The following is a 15,120-nucleotide window of genomic DNA, read 5'->3' as shown; positions in this document are numbered from 1 at the left end:
GAGAGTGGAATAGGAGCGTGTCCTGTCTTTCCATTGCTTATTCCAAGCCAAACAGTGTTAGCATTAAGGACACACTGCTAATCTAAGAGATATTGCTTCGCCTGTCAAGCAAAATGATCTCTTCTAGGGTTGCGTGATTTGGTAATAGTTCCTGCCTGCAACACAACCTCAACCAATATAGTAACAGTTGTCTGAGGCCTTGGAAGATACATTCTTCATTCCCATATTCAAAAAAAGTGAAAGGATCGGGTGCTCTGGGATGAAATAATCAGGATATCAAAAATTTGTTTTCAATTTTCAATTAATGTGAAACCACTTGGTTGCAGGAAGCCTCATAGTTTATCTCCATAGAGAGCACCTCTAGGGCTTTGACATTATAGATATGGAGAAATGGAACACTGATCTAGTTGTTGTTTTAAAAACTCCAAGAATGCTGGAGATGTTCTGTTGATGCATTCGACAGCTCTTACTAATATGCTGTGCCCAAGACATATTTGCCATTCATTTTATCCCCAAATACTCAAAGCCAAATACCTTTCCAAGGTATACTCCACACATGGATATTCTCCCCGTTATGATGTGTGCCTGTTGATGGTCATATATTTTGTTTTGGAGGAGTTTACCTCCAGTCCGTGCTCAGTCAGAACTCCATAATGCACTCATTTAAAAGTTGTAATCCCCTGGGGGTATTTTACACTAGCAGTGTATCATCCTCAAAGAGTAACATGGGGACTTTGCTATCTGCCAGTATTTGCAAGTCATTAACATAAACACTCAAATATGCAACTACATAATTTAGATACAAGGAAACTAATGGTGAACAGTCACAATATCGAATTGCCAAAATATCGAGTTTTAAAAATCGAGTGGACATAATATCAAGTCACAAAAAAGTGGTGTAGAATATCGAAATTCAGGTAAGAAATATCGATTTTCATAATATCGAAGTTAGTAATATTGACAGTCATAATATAGTCGTTAAAAATATTGAAATTTTTTAAGTGTTTTAAGTGTTAGTCTATGTGTTAAAAGTATGTAATATTTTTGTCATGTATGTTTGCATTTTTTTAAAGTAATGAATTTTATGTTATATAACTTTTGCGTAACTTAAATCCGTAGCGGGTTGTGGGTTTATAGGGGAATAGGGTGGGAAGTAATTGAATTATAATAAATTAAATATACATTTTTAGATATTATTAATTCTTTGTAATTTTATTTTGTGTTTTAGTTCTGTAGCGGGTTGTGGGGTTATAGGTGAATAGGGTAGGAAGTAATTTAATTATAATTAGGTAATTATTTATTTTTATTTATTGGTATTTATAAATAATTTATTGCTAATTAATTATTCATTTTTAATAATTATTAATCGGTAATTAATTTTTATTAATTGATTAATTGATAATTACATCAATTGTATTAATTTATTATTTGGAGCGGGTTGTGGGTTTATAGGGAAATAGGGTGGGAAGTAATTTATTTGTAATTAAGTAATTATTTATTTTTATTTATTGGAATTGATAATCAATTTATTGTTAATTAATTATTAATTGGCAATTAATTTTTATTAGTTGGTAATTAATGATTATTAATTGATTATTTGATAATTCTATTAATTGTATTCATTTATCATTTGGGGCAGGTTGTGGGTTTATAGGGGAACAGGGTGGAAATTAATTTACTTGTAATTAAGTAATTATTGAAATTATTTTTGTGTATTGATAATTATTCTACTGTTAATTAAATATTAATTGTTAATTTGTTTTTATTACTTATTGATTTTTGGTATTGAAAAGTAATTGGTTGTTAATTAATTATTATAGGAAATTAATTTTTAATAATTAATATGTCTTGGTATTTATAATTATTTAATTATTAATTAATGTGTAATTGGTCATTAATTTTTAATACTTGTTTATTAGTATTGATAATTAATTTATATATATATATTTAAATATTAAATCATTACTTTCCCTTCCGTTGCACTCACTGGAGGGGGAATAGTAATTTTTACCCCTACGCTATTCATCACTTTCCCTATTGTTGCACTCTCTGGAGTGGGAATAGTAATTTTTACCTACCCGCTATCCAACTCTTACCCTAATGTTGCACTCACTGGAGTGGGAATAGTAATTTTACCTTCCCGCTATCCAATGCTTGTCTTACTGTTGCACTCACTGGAGTGGGAATAGTAATGTTTACCCCTACGCTAGCCAACACTTTCCCTACTGTTGTACTCCCTGGAGTGGTAATAGTAATTTTTACCCCTACGCTATCCAACACTTTCCCTACTGTTGCACTCACTGGAGTGGGAATAATAATTTTTACCCGTACGCTATCCAACACTCTCTCTACTGTTGCACTCTCTGGAGTAAGAATAGTAATTTTTACCCCTACGCTGTCCAACACTTTCCCTACTCTTGCACTCACTGGAGTGGGAATAGTCATTTTTACCATCCTGCTATCCAACACTTTCTCTACTGTTACATTTGGTGGAGTGGGAATAGCACATTATTCCTACCCGCTATCCAATAATACCCCTACTGTTGCACTCTCTGGAGTGGGAATAGTAGTTTTTACATACCCGCTTTCCAACGCTTTCCCTAATGTTGCACTCACTGGAGTGGGAATAGTAATTGTACCCTCCCACTATCCAACACTTTCCTTACTGTTGCACTCACTGGAGTGGGAATAGTAATTTTTACCCTCCCGCTATCCAACACTTTCCCTTCTGTTGGACTAACTGGAATGGGAATAGTACATTTTTCACCTACGCAATCCAACACTTTCACTTCTGTTGCACTCATTGGAGTGTTAATAATAAATTTTACACCAACGCTATCCAACACTTTCCCTACTGTTGCACTCTCTGGAGTGAGAAAAGTAATGTTTACCCCTACGCTATACAATGCTTTCCCTACTGTTGCACTCACTGGAGTGGGAATATTCATTTTTACCCTCCCGCTTTCCAACAATTTCTGTACTGTTACATTTGGTGGAGTGGCAATAGTAAATTACTCCTACCCGCTGTCCAATACTTTCTCTACTGTTGCACTCACTGGAGTGGGAATAGTCATTTTTACCCCTACGCTATCCAACACTTTCTCTACTGTTGCACTCTCTGGAGTGGGAATAGTACTCTTAACCCCTACGCTATCCAATATGGCTGAGATACCCGCCACCCCCTCTCAACACAATCCCCAAGGATGGGAAACCGGAAACAGTTCTGAAGTCTTTGGAAGACGGGAGGGAGTGACCCTCCCGGCCGTATTTATTAAAATATGAAACAAAATTAAAACATTAAATAAACAGTTTCATATTATGTACAATTTCATTACCACATTGCGATGTTTGGCTAACCTTAACAGATTCTCTAATACAAAGGTTCTCCTAGCCGAACTAACATCCTACAAAACATTTACTTGAAATTTTGAAATTGTACATCCTAACGTTTAAGGGCCAACGGCAAGGTCGTAACCGGTGTCAAGATCCCTAACCCAGAAATATCGCCCTCACTTGTGAGGGGCGGCCCAGAGGCGTACCTCCAGTGCAATTACCAATTTCCCTTGACTTGACGGGGGCCCCAATAAAACTCGACGCCACTTAGAGGTCGTACGAGGACTCGTGTGAGGTATCTAGAAGGTAGCGTAGACCCCCCCCCAAACCCCACACAACTTACCACATCTGCCGTCGCAGACGTCCTGGCCCCGGGAAATTCCCCAGGAGGGGGCTGTAACCCCTCCTACCCAGGAAGGGGCCTTGACCGCCTTTCCTCTTCTTTCGGCGACCCATCCTTAGAAGGGACCGCCTCCCCGTTGAGGGGCCAATGGCCACCTCCCCCGAGCGCTCCCATCCGTGCTGGGTGACGCCCACTCATAGGGATCTTCCAATTAGTGCTCACCGATCATGACCTTACCGCCCGACCAAAATAAATACGACAATGCTAACTAAATGACTAAACTAACAAGACAGTAGCAACTACACTTTTATTAAAAGCATGCTTACCAATGAACACTAAAGTAGAATTTCTTTATTTGCGAAACGTAAGACAACTCGACATTCTTTATTACATACTCAAAATCATCACTATAATACCACAACCTGTAAACGAAAATCAGAGTTATCCATCAACTTTATTCAAAAACCACTTGCTGTCCTCAGGGGCTGGTGGGTGGGTCAAAATTGGCTCTTCGTTCCGTCTCGAGCTCACGTGCAGCGAGGAGGTGCAGCTTCAGAGCACAGGAACAAGAGGATGCCTTTGGATCTTGCTTCTCCTTTTATCCGTCTTCAGGGCGGGCGTAAACCCGCCCCTGCCTGCCCCTAGGGCGTGGCCAGCCGCGTCAGTGTCTAGGCCAACCCACTCTAGGGCGGCAAAAGGCGCGCCCCGGCTACGCCGCTTCGGGCATACCAGCCGAGACTCGCCTCCCGCCCAAGATGGCTTCCCGGGGGGATCGTGGTACTCCGCCATACGTTCGGGGGGACCGAGTGGTCGCCCCTTTCCATATGGCTGAGATACCCGCCACCCCCTCTCAACACAATCCCCAAGGATGGGAAACCGGAAACAGTTCTGAAGTCTTTGGAAGACGGGAGGGAGTGACCCTCCCGGCCGTATTTATTAAAATATGAAACAAAATTAAAACATTAAATAAACAGTTTCATATTATGTACAATTTCATTACCACATTGCGATGTTTGGCTAACCTTAACAGATTCTCTAATACAAAGGTTCTCCTAGCCGAACTAACATCCTACAAAACATTTACTTGAAATTTTGAAATTGTACATCCTAACGTTTAAGGGCCAACGGCAAGGTCGTAACCGGTGTCAAGATCCCTAACCCAGAAATATCGCCCTCACTTGTGAGGGGCGGCCCAGAGGCGTACCTCCAGTGCAATTACCAATTTCCCTTGACTTGACGGGGGCCCCAATAAAACTCGACGCCACTTAGAGGTCGTACGAGGACTCGTGTGAGGTATCTAGAAGGTAGCGTAGACCCCCCCCCCAAACCCCACACAACTTACCACATCTGCCGTCGCAGACGTCCTGGCCCCGGGAAATTCCCCAGGAGGGGGCTGTAACCCCTCCTACCCAGGAAGGGGCCTTGACCGTCTTTCCTCTTCTTTCGGCGACCCATCCTTAGAAGGGACCGCCTCCCCGTTGAGGGGCCAATGGCCACCTCCCCCGAGCGCTCCCATCCGTGCTGGGTGACGCCCACTCATAGGGATCTTCCAATTAGTGCTCACCGATCATGACCTTACCGCCACAGGCCGGATAGTTGACCGGCTATCCGGACCCCCCACAAAACTCCTACCTAAAGGTCATGGTGTAACGTTTTTAGCCATGCTAAGAAGTCTCCTATGAGTAACTCATTCCCCACCCGAGACAAATGCACTCCATCCCCCAAATACATACTGTCATCATTAATACACCCATGTGAAATAGAATGCAGTGTCTTGGAACGGAACAACCTACTCACTTTGTTATTAAGCTTCCTAACAGAATGATTTAAAGCAGATACCGAAATAGCCCCCCGCCACACTTTTCGTGGGATCAGATGGGACCAAGCAATTGTGCACCCTGGAACTCTCCTCGCTAACCAACTTACAGTGGAAAGCATCGCCTCAAGAAGAAGTCGTCTACCAGTGGTGACCAAATCATTACCCCCAAGATGTACTATGACTACAGACGGCGGTGACCTCGTCCGCCCTAGCAAACCCTCAAAATATGATTGAAACTGGTCAATACAGAGACCGCCTCTTCCGTAGAAGGACACACTGTACCCGTATTCCCCAGCTACGTGAATCATATCACCTGCCTTGAATACGTCTGCGGCACGTCTCACGTATGAGTGGCCCACGACCCACACCTCCTTTTTCACAGCCGGTGATGTCTGACCGCTGGCCCGGTGTTGGGTCGACTGCAAAGTCCGCCCCGCCTCCTAGGCTTGCGCAACTGAAAACCAAACAAAAACAAGAAGCGTGAGTACATTGTTACAGCTTCACAACATGTGCAACCGCACATACCTTTTATAACAATTGGAGGACCAACGCCCCACCCGTTTAACTTGTTCAACATCCAAACCCCTGGCTGTAGCTTCTGTAGCAGCCCCTATCCGAAAGGAATGGGTCCCAAACTCGCCCGGGTTCAAGCCCGCGGCGGCAATCGACATCGCAAGCACCCGCTGGAACTGAAACTTTGTCAGTGGGGTGGCGTCAGCGTGTCTCAACAAGGTCCCCCCCCATGATGCCATTCTTCGTGCTAAATAATCCTCTAGACACCTTACCGGGCACATGGAGGACCCGGGAATCCTGCGTATGATTACGCAGTCACCCATCCCACTTTGATCGGTCTTGGACCTGACAAATGAGACCGTCATCGTCTCCCCTCTGATCTGGACGTGCTCGTGGCACAATCCTCCTGTCACATCCTGCTTATTCCTCGCCACCAGTTCGCTTACCCGCATAGCCCCATGGAATGCCAGCGTAAAAGCGGCTCGGAATAACACTGTCTCAAATTGAGATGAACACGTAGCAGGGAGTCTGGCTAATAACTGGGCCAGCCTATCCAAACCTATCGGGCGCCTCTCGTCTACTCTGCGACCCTCAAGGCGTTGCCACCCCCGTAGCGCTTTCTGTACTATGAAAGACGCTGTCGGGTCATGGATCCCATGAGCCCTAGCAACAAAGGAAATGGCGGCCCGATGCCTCTGAGCCGTGGCCACCGATTTCCCAACCAGATGTAAAGACATCAGAAAATTTACCACCCACTCCTCCTGGCCCCAAAGCTCCTCTCTATCAGTCCCCAAAAAGGCTAAATAGGACCGGAACGCCCCTTCATATGCCTTCCTCGTCCTGGGTGCTAAACTCTCTCCCACGAGGTTACGAAGTTCGGGGCACCGAGAGACCAGAGAGCTTCGGGAAAGGGTGCCGGCTCCGGGTCCGCTGTGGGAAGAAAACCCCAGAAAGCCTGCATACGAAAACGAGACAGTGCATCAGCTGCCTGGTTCATTACCCCTGGAACATGTCTTGCTTTGAATAACACATTCAATTGCATACACAGTAAAACAATTTCCTTGAGCAGTCTCAAAATCCATTTGCATCGTGCTGCCTGGCTATTGATACACTCGACCACGGTCATATTGTCAGACCAGAATACCACAGAGTGATCTTTGAACCCTTCGGGCCAAGTTCTCAGGGCCACTAAAATGGGGAAAAGTTCCAGGAAAGCAATGTTACTTGTCAGTCCACTGTCATGCCACCATGTCGGCCACTTTTGTGCAGACCATCTTGTGCCGAAGATGGCACCAAAACCTATGCTCCCTGCCGAATCCGTCCACAGCCCCAGCTCCTCAGAGGACACGGCTGGTTTGTTCCAGACGACTCAACCGTTGAAATCCGCCAGAAATGCCAACCAAATGCGCATGTCCTGGCGGACCTCAGCCGAGAGCCTTGTGCGATGATGGCCTTCCTTCAGGCCGACCATGGCTTGAGCAATCGAACGAGAAAAGGGGCGGGCCATTGGCATAACCCTCAGGGCAAAATTCAACTGGCCAACTAGCTGCTGTAACTGATGCAGCTTGACCTTAGATCCATTTATACATATTTGCAGGGATGTCCTGAACTTTGACACTTTTTCAGCTGGTAAACGAAAACAACCTTCTGCGGAGTCTAACTCGATCCCCAGAACTCGAGGCAAGTGGAAGGCCCCACAGTCTTACCTGGTGCCAATGGCACGCCAAACTGATTCATTAAAACACAAAATTGAGCCAAAGCCTGCCCACATTCCGGATCCCCAGCTGGCCCCAGGAACAAAAAATCATCAGGGTAATGCATCACATGTTGGAAACCCGTCTTCTTTGTGAAGACCCATTGTAGAAAACTACTGAATTTTTCGAAATAGGCACAAGATATAGAGCACCCCATCGGCATACACCTATCCATGTAATAATGACCCTGAAACATGAAACCTAAGAGCCGCTGATCGGCTGGATGTACCGGGAGCAACCGGAACGCTGACTCGATATCAGATTTTGCCATCAGCGTCCCGGGCCCCAGGCGATTCAAAATGGCTACGGCCTCATCGAAGGATGCGTACCGCACCGAACACACTTCCGGGTCTATCGCTTCGTTCACGGAAAGACCACGTGGGGCTGATAAATTATGTATCAGCCGAAACTCACCCGAGTCCTTCTTTGGGACCACCCCTAAAGGGGAACAAACAAAGTTAGCAACTGGCGGTACACTAAACGGACCGGCGACTCGACCTCGAGTAACCTCCTTCCGGATCTTATCCTGTACCACGGTCGTATGCTGCAAGACCGATAGCTGATTTTTACATTTCTCCACACCTTGAAAGTCCCCCACTGGGATGCGGAAACCATAAGAAAACCCGTTCCGCAACACCCCAGCAGAAGTACGATCCGGGTATTCACTGAGCCAGGGGATCATCGCCAGGGTATCAATCGGGGTAGGTAAAGGCGCCCCTCGGACTATGTTAGACCTGTTTGGCGCCTCCCCTCCCCCCATTATCACCCGTTTTGGCTCTGCACGTGGACTCAGGATGGGATGATTGCCCACACCCACTACATTCGTGTCTAAATTTGCACGATCCCTGGGGCCTGGTACATTTACCCCTGTTGAAGTTCCAACAAACCCCCCTTTTTCCTGTATTTCCGGCAGGCCTCGAGTAATTGTCGGTACCCGCACCTGATCGAAAGGGCGTCCCCGCATACTGGCGGGAGGATTCGCCAACGTCACTCCCCACCAATGGCACTTTCAACATACCAGTCTCCTTCATTTTATCCCAAGACACAGAATCATAACAATCCCAAGTTAAGTTTTTATCATGTTCTTTAGCCTTTCTAAACAGATTATCATAGCAGAACCAATGATTACCCTCATGTGATACCGAGTACCCCATGATTCGTGACTGATAAATCGGCAATTCGTGGAGTAGATCGGGCCTTCGTTCCCCCAAGATCGATGTAAAAACCCCCCATGCTTTGCCCCAATTGCCAATGTTTTCGTTCACCTTAAAGGCGGCCATTTTTGCGCGCCAAACACTCGGATGCATGAGATCCTTCTGGCCCTTAACATGCTCCATCTCATAGTGATCAGTAAGCAACGAGAAGATGTTTACATATTCCTCCGCCCATATCTTCTCCTTAATAGCCAAGGGAACATGCTGACCCACCCTTTCCCTACGAGAAGGTGCTGACTCATCCCTTGCAATCGGCAATGGCCGCTTACCTGAACCGGACGGTGTCTCTGCGACCGAACCTGTCCCCTGTGGCTTCTCTACTGCCGCAGCCGGCGTGGATACCTTCGCTGCTTCCCGTGACTCACGCAGTTGCTTCATCAGCACCTGCGCGTCGACAGCCGTGGCGCCCTCACTATCTTTACCCAACCACGCTGCTAACTGTGCTGCCAGCTCGGGCGGCATATCGTCCCCGGACACGGGGGTTACCACAACGGGAATCGGATTCCCTTCCTCCGGCACGGGGGTGGGTGCCTCTAGCGGGGTACTAGGGCCCGGGATGTCTTCCACAGCTTTCCCTCTCCTGGGCCTCTTGTTTTTCCCTCCCGGGGCTGCTCCCGCCAAAGGACGTTTCGGCCCCCCTTCCTCGTTTTCATCCATTCGCCTCTTTAACTCAGTCATCTCTTTCATAAGAACGCGCAGCATCTGGTCAGTAGTCATGCGCTTTCCCGCCTTCTTCGGCATTCTCCAACAGAGTATCTGGAAAACAAACAAGAAAGATTACAACGCTCAAAATTGGCTCTTCGTTCCGTCTCGAGCTCACGTGCAGCGAGGAGGTGCAGCTTCAGAGCACAGGAACAAGAGGATGCCTTTGGATCTTGCTTCTCCTTTTATCCGTCTTCAGGGCGGGCGTAAACCCGCCCCTGCCTGCCCCTAGGGCGTGGCCAGCCGCGTCAGTGTCTAGGCCAACCCACTCTAGGGCGGGAAAAGGCGCGCCCCGGCTACGCCGCTTCGGGCATACCAGCCGAGACTCGCCTCCCGCCCAAGATGGCTTCCCGGGGGGATCGTGGTACTCCGCCATACGTTCGGGGGGACCGAGTGGTCGCCCCTTTCCACACTTTTCCTACTGTTGCACTCACTTGAGTGGAAATAGTAATTTTTACCCCTATGCTATCCAACGCTTTCCCTAATGTTGCACTCACTGGAGTGGTAATAGTAATTTTACCCTCCCGCTATCCAACGCTTTCCTTACTGTTGCACTCACTGGATTAGGAATAGTAATTTTTACCTTCCCAGTACCAACGCTTTCCCTACTGTTACACTAACTGGAATGGGAATAGTAAATTTTACCATCCCGCTATCCAACACTAAAAATATTTATTATTTTTTATTATTATTAAGTTAACATAGATATGTATTAAAAAATAAAACTGCATGTTTTTTATTACATTAATTATTTATTAATTTTAAGGTTATTTAAGTATTTTTAAGTATGTTTTACTTAATTATATTCATTATTTAATTATTTGACATCACTTTTAAGACATTTAAAAAATTCAATATTTTTACAAACTATATTATTTATAACGATATTTTGGATTCAATATTTTTGTACTTACCTGTTTATAGATAGGAAGTCGATATTCTGGAATTCTACATTTTTTCATCGATTTTTTGTGAGGTTGATATTTTGCTCCTCGATATTCTGTCAGTGAGCCGAAATTAATGTCGGAGCCAGAATGGCACCCCTTCATTTATAGGGATGCCTTCTGTCAGTTTGCCCTGACTATCCCACCACCCGTGGGCACAATTCTCATTCTGTAATCAAATTATTATTGATAATATGTTACTAGGAACCATCATTCTCTCCAGAACTGATCAGAGATTTTTGCGTAAGACTACATCAAATGTTGACTTAATGTCTACAAAGGTGGCATACATGTGACCCTTATTTAGAACCACTGTTTTCCAAAATATAGTGAAGAATCTAAAAACCTGATTGACTTTACTAAAAATTTTCTGAATCCATTCTGCAGAGTCAAGAGAATAGTATTGTCGCCCATTCAATATATCAGTTTGTCAATGACTTGTAATTGAGTGAATTATCCTTGTCCCCCTTCTTATGTAATGGGATTATTTCAGACCCATTCCAAGTACTGGGTATGACAGCTCCACCCCCCCTCCCCCCCATGGGATTTGTTATCTGGTTTATATAGGTTGTTCAGGATCCCATAAAAACACACTGCCGAGTATTCCATCAGGGCCTTTTTTTTAACTGAAATATATGGCCTCTGTAAAAGACTCTGTAGTTGAATTAAAAGAGGACAATGATTTAATAAGTCTATATAGAAGAGGAAGTAAGTAAAATCTTACTGTGAAACCATCAGGTCCAGGTGATTTACCAGTGGGCAATTCTTTAGCACCGTTGAGTTCCTGGATTGTGAAGGCTTATTCTAAAGATGAAATATCTAAGGGGAGAGGAATCTCCTTATGCAAGGATGAGAAGTACTCATTCAATAATCATAATTCATGTCAGAAGGACTAGTATCTGGGGAAAATGTTTTTATAATATTGAACATAGCAATTTAAAATCTCTGTGTCTTTATAAACGTTGGATCCTTGTGAAGTGAGAATGTGTCTTCGCTTTTCTAAATGTTAGGTAATTCCTGGTACTTTTTGAAATAATACAATAAAATGCTCTAATGATGGTTTTTGAGTTATGAGCTGCAAACGCGGTAATGTTAGCCTATGGGAGAAACATACACTGCATCGATTTACTTGCAAGTGGCTCTACAGGGTACCTTTTGGGACAGGGGAGCTTACTTATGAGCCCCTGCGTCATTTTTGCGCCGCTGTTGCGTCACTTTTTGTGAGCCCTGCACTACATTATACCTGCCTCAAGTATAATGTATGCAGGGTGGGCGTTCCCCTAAAAGTAAGCATTGTAGGAGTGGCGCAGTAAAATTTGGGACATTTAACTGCGCTACTTCTAGACTGCCAATGCGTAAAAACCTTATGCCTGCATCATTGCAGGCGTAAGGGTTACGCAGTGCCATAGGCATAGGCCTACTCCATGTATTGCTGGAGTTGCATCATTCTTACAACGCTACTCCAGCAATGTATGAGTTTAGCGCCAACAGATGCGTCTGGATTTTTGGCATATCTTATTTCCTTGTGACATGGAGCGCCGTACATTAAATACGGCGTATCCATTGTGTTGCAAGGAGGGCGCAGAGAAACTGACGCATAAATGCCGATGCATCAGTTTCTCATAAATGAGGCCCTTAATGCTTAGGGACCAAGGTCCAAGAACCACCAGCAGTTTGGATTTACCTGCCCTGGTGTGTCTGGGTGCAGAGGGGCTTGTCGCATTGCTAGCCTCGAGCACTACATGTTGAAGTCAATGGAAAATATACCTGCAATAGAAAGGCTGCAAGTGGGGACTTGGGGACAAGTCCGTCAGAACTCAAATGTGGGCTCTGCTCTTGAGGGTCTCTGGAGCAAGGGGACACCATTGGTTTACTTGAGCTAGGCTGTGGGGCTCAGGTGCAGAGGTGCTTTGGCCAGCAGGCCTCTTGAGGTAGATATAGAAAGGTAAAGATGCCTTCAAGGGACTTTGTTCAATCTAAGTTTTGTTATTTAAAATTAATATGAGAAGAACCAATTTATCGTCCTTACAATGAGTGAATCAAAACTGATCAAATTGTGTTGTCAACATGAAACATATAAACAAAGACACAGGGTGTATACGAAAAAAGTGTTTTTATCAAATAATTCATTAAGAAAAATCAGCTTCATATACAGACAAATAAGCGAATAAGATTTTAGGACTGTGGGTACACATAAAAATAAATTGCTAAGTGACTCAACAGAACCTAAAAGACACCTATCCCAAAACACATTGAGTAAAACAAAGCAAGGGATGAAGTGCAAAGTCGACGTTTCGCTTTCTTAGCAGTTATTTGATGAAACCATCCTCAGGACTGTAATCAGTTCAGATCTGTATAGAAATATTGTAGTCTGTTTGCGGATTATCGTCATCCGCAAGAAGATCTTGGAAGGATCACAGTATCCTAGGGACCTGACTATCGAATGCGGAGATCGCTCATCCAAGTTGGATGTAGCGTCTGAACTTCACTCACATAGGGTTCACGTATTCATACACAGTAGAATTCATCCAGTGTATGTTAGGTGAATTATTATCAAATTTCTGAGACAAATCAGGGGTCGATGCACATAATTTGCGCTTAAACGAGCCTGTGAGCAGTCAGAGATCCTGCAGTGTCTTAAGATGCAGCGAGGTGAAGTCAATAACGCGTGTCATCAGAGTGGCTTCACTCTGATGACACGCGTTATTGACTTCACCTCGCTGCATCTTTGGTATTGATATTTAATTTATTTTTAATAATATATTAAATCATTACTTTCCTTACTGTTAAACTCACTGGAGTGGGAATAGTAATTTTCACCCTCCCGCTATCTAACGCTTTCCCTACTGTTGCACTCTCTGGAGTGGGAATAGTATTTTTTACCCCTACGCTATCCAACGCTTTCCCTACTGTTGCACTCTCTGAAGGGGGAATAGTAATTTTTACCCCTACGCTATCCAAAGCTTTCCCTACTGTTGCACTATCTGGAGTGGGTATAGTAATTTTCACACTCCCCCTATCCAACGCTTTCCCTACTGTTGCACTCTCTGGAGTGGGAATAGTATTTTTTACCCCTACGCTCTCCAACGCTTTCCCTACTGTTGCACTCTCTGGAGTGGGAATAGTAATTTTTACCTCTACGCTATCCAATGCTTTCCCTACTGATGTACTCTCTGGAGTGGAAATAGTAATTTTTACCCTTCCAATATCCAACGCTTTCCCTACTGTTGCACTCTCTGGAGTGGGAATAGTAATTCTTACCCCTATGCTATCCAACGCTTTCCCTACTGTTGCACGCTCTGGAGTTGAAATAGTAATTTTTACCCTCCCGCTATCCAACGCTTTCCCTACTGTTGCACTCTCTGGAGTGGGAATAGTAATTTTTACCCTTATGCTATCCAATGCTTTCCCTACTGCTGCACTCTCTGGAGTGGGAATAGTAATTTTTACCCCTACGCTATCCAACGCTTTCCCTACTGTTGCACTCTCTGGAGTGGGAATAGTATTTTTTACCCCTAAGCTATCCAACGCTTTCCCTACTGTTGCACTCACTGGAGTGGGAATAGTATTTTTTACATTCCCGCTATCCAACGCTTTCCCTACTGTTGCACTCTCTGGAGTGGGAATATTCATTTTTACCCTTGCGCTATCCAACGCTTTCCCTACTGTTGCACTCACTGGAGTGGGAATAGTATTTTTACCCCTACGCTATCCAACGCTTTCCCTACTGTTGCACTCTCTGGAGTGGGAATAGTAATTTTTACCCCTACGATATCCAACGCTTTCCCTACTGTTGCACTCTGGAGTGGGAATAGTATTTTTTACCCCTACGCTATCCAACGCTTTCCCTACTGTTGCACTCACTGGAGTGGGAATAGTATTTTTTACACCTACGCTATCCAACGCTTTCCCTACTGTTGCACTAACTGGAGTGGTAATATGAAATGTTACCCTCCTGCTATCCTACGGTAAAATATTGTACATTTTTTATTAATAACTTAAATTAATTATATCCTAATTTTAATGTTATTTGAGTATTTTTTAAGTATGTTTTAGTTAATTATATTTATTATTTCATTCATTTTAAATTACTTTTAAGACATTTAAAAAAAATCGATATTTTGACTAACTATATTTTTTACAGACTATATTTTGGATTCAATATTTTTGTACTTACCTGTTTGTAGATAGGAATTCGATATTTTGGCATTCTATATTTTGGTGACTATATTTTGGTAAGTCTATATTTTTTCATTCTATATTATGTCAGTGATCCGGTCTTTTTACCATACTGCTTACGTTTTGTAAGAATATAAGCAATGGCCATTGAAATGGGTCCATTCAGGGCCCTGTAGTTGTGTCCTTAACTTTTCAGGTGAAAGCACTCACTGATTTCTGAATAGTGAGTGTAAAACCATTAAGGTAACCATGTTGTTCCTGCTTACATTTCCCATGGTTGGATACATTTTGCATTCCCTATATTTTTATTTTATTTATT

Source organism: Lissotriton vulgaris, chromosome 3_1 (genome assembly GCF_964263255.1).
Source record: "Lissotriton vulgaris chromosome 3_1, aLisVul1.2, whole genome shotgun sequence".
Lineage (NCBI taxonomy): Eukaryota > Metazoa > Chordata > Amphibia > Caudata > Salamandridae > Lissotriton > Lissotriton vulgaris.
The sequence above is the reverse complement of the archived record's forward strand: the minus strand, read 5'-3'. Positions refer to the sequence as shown.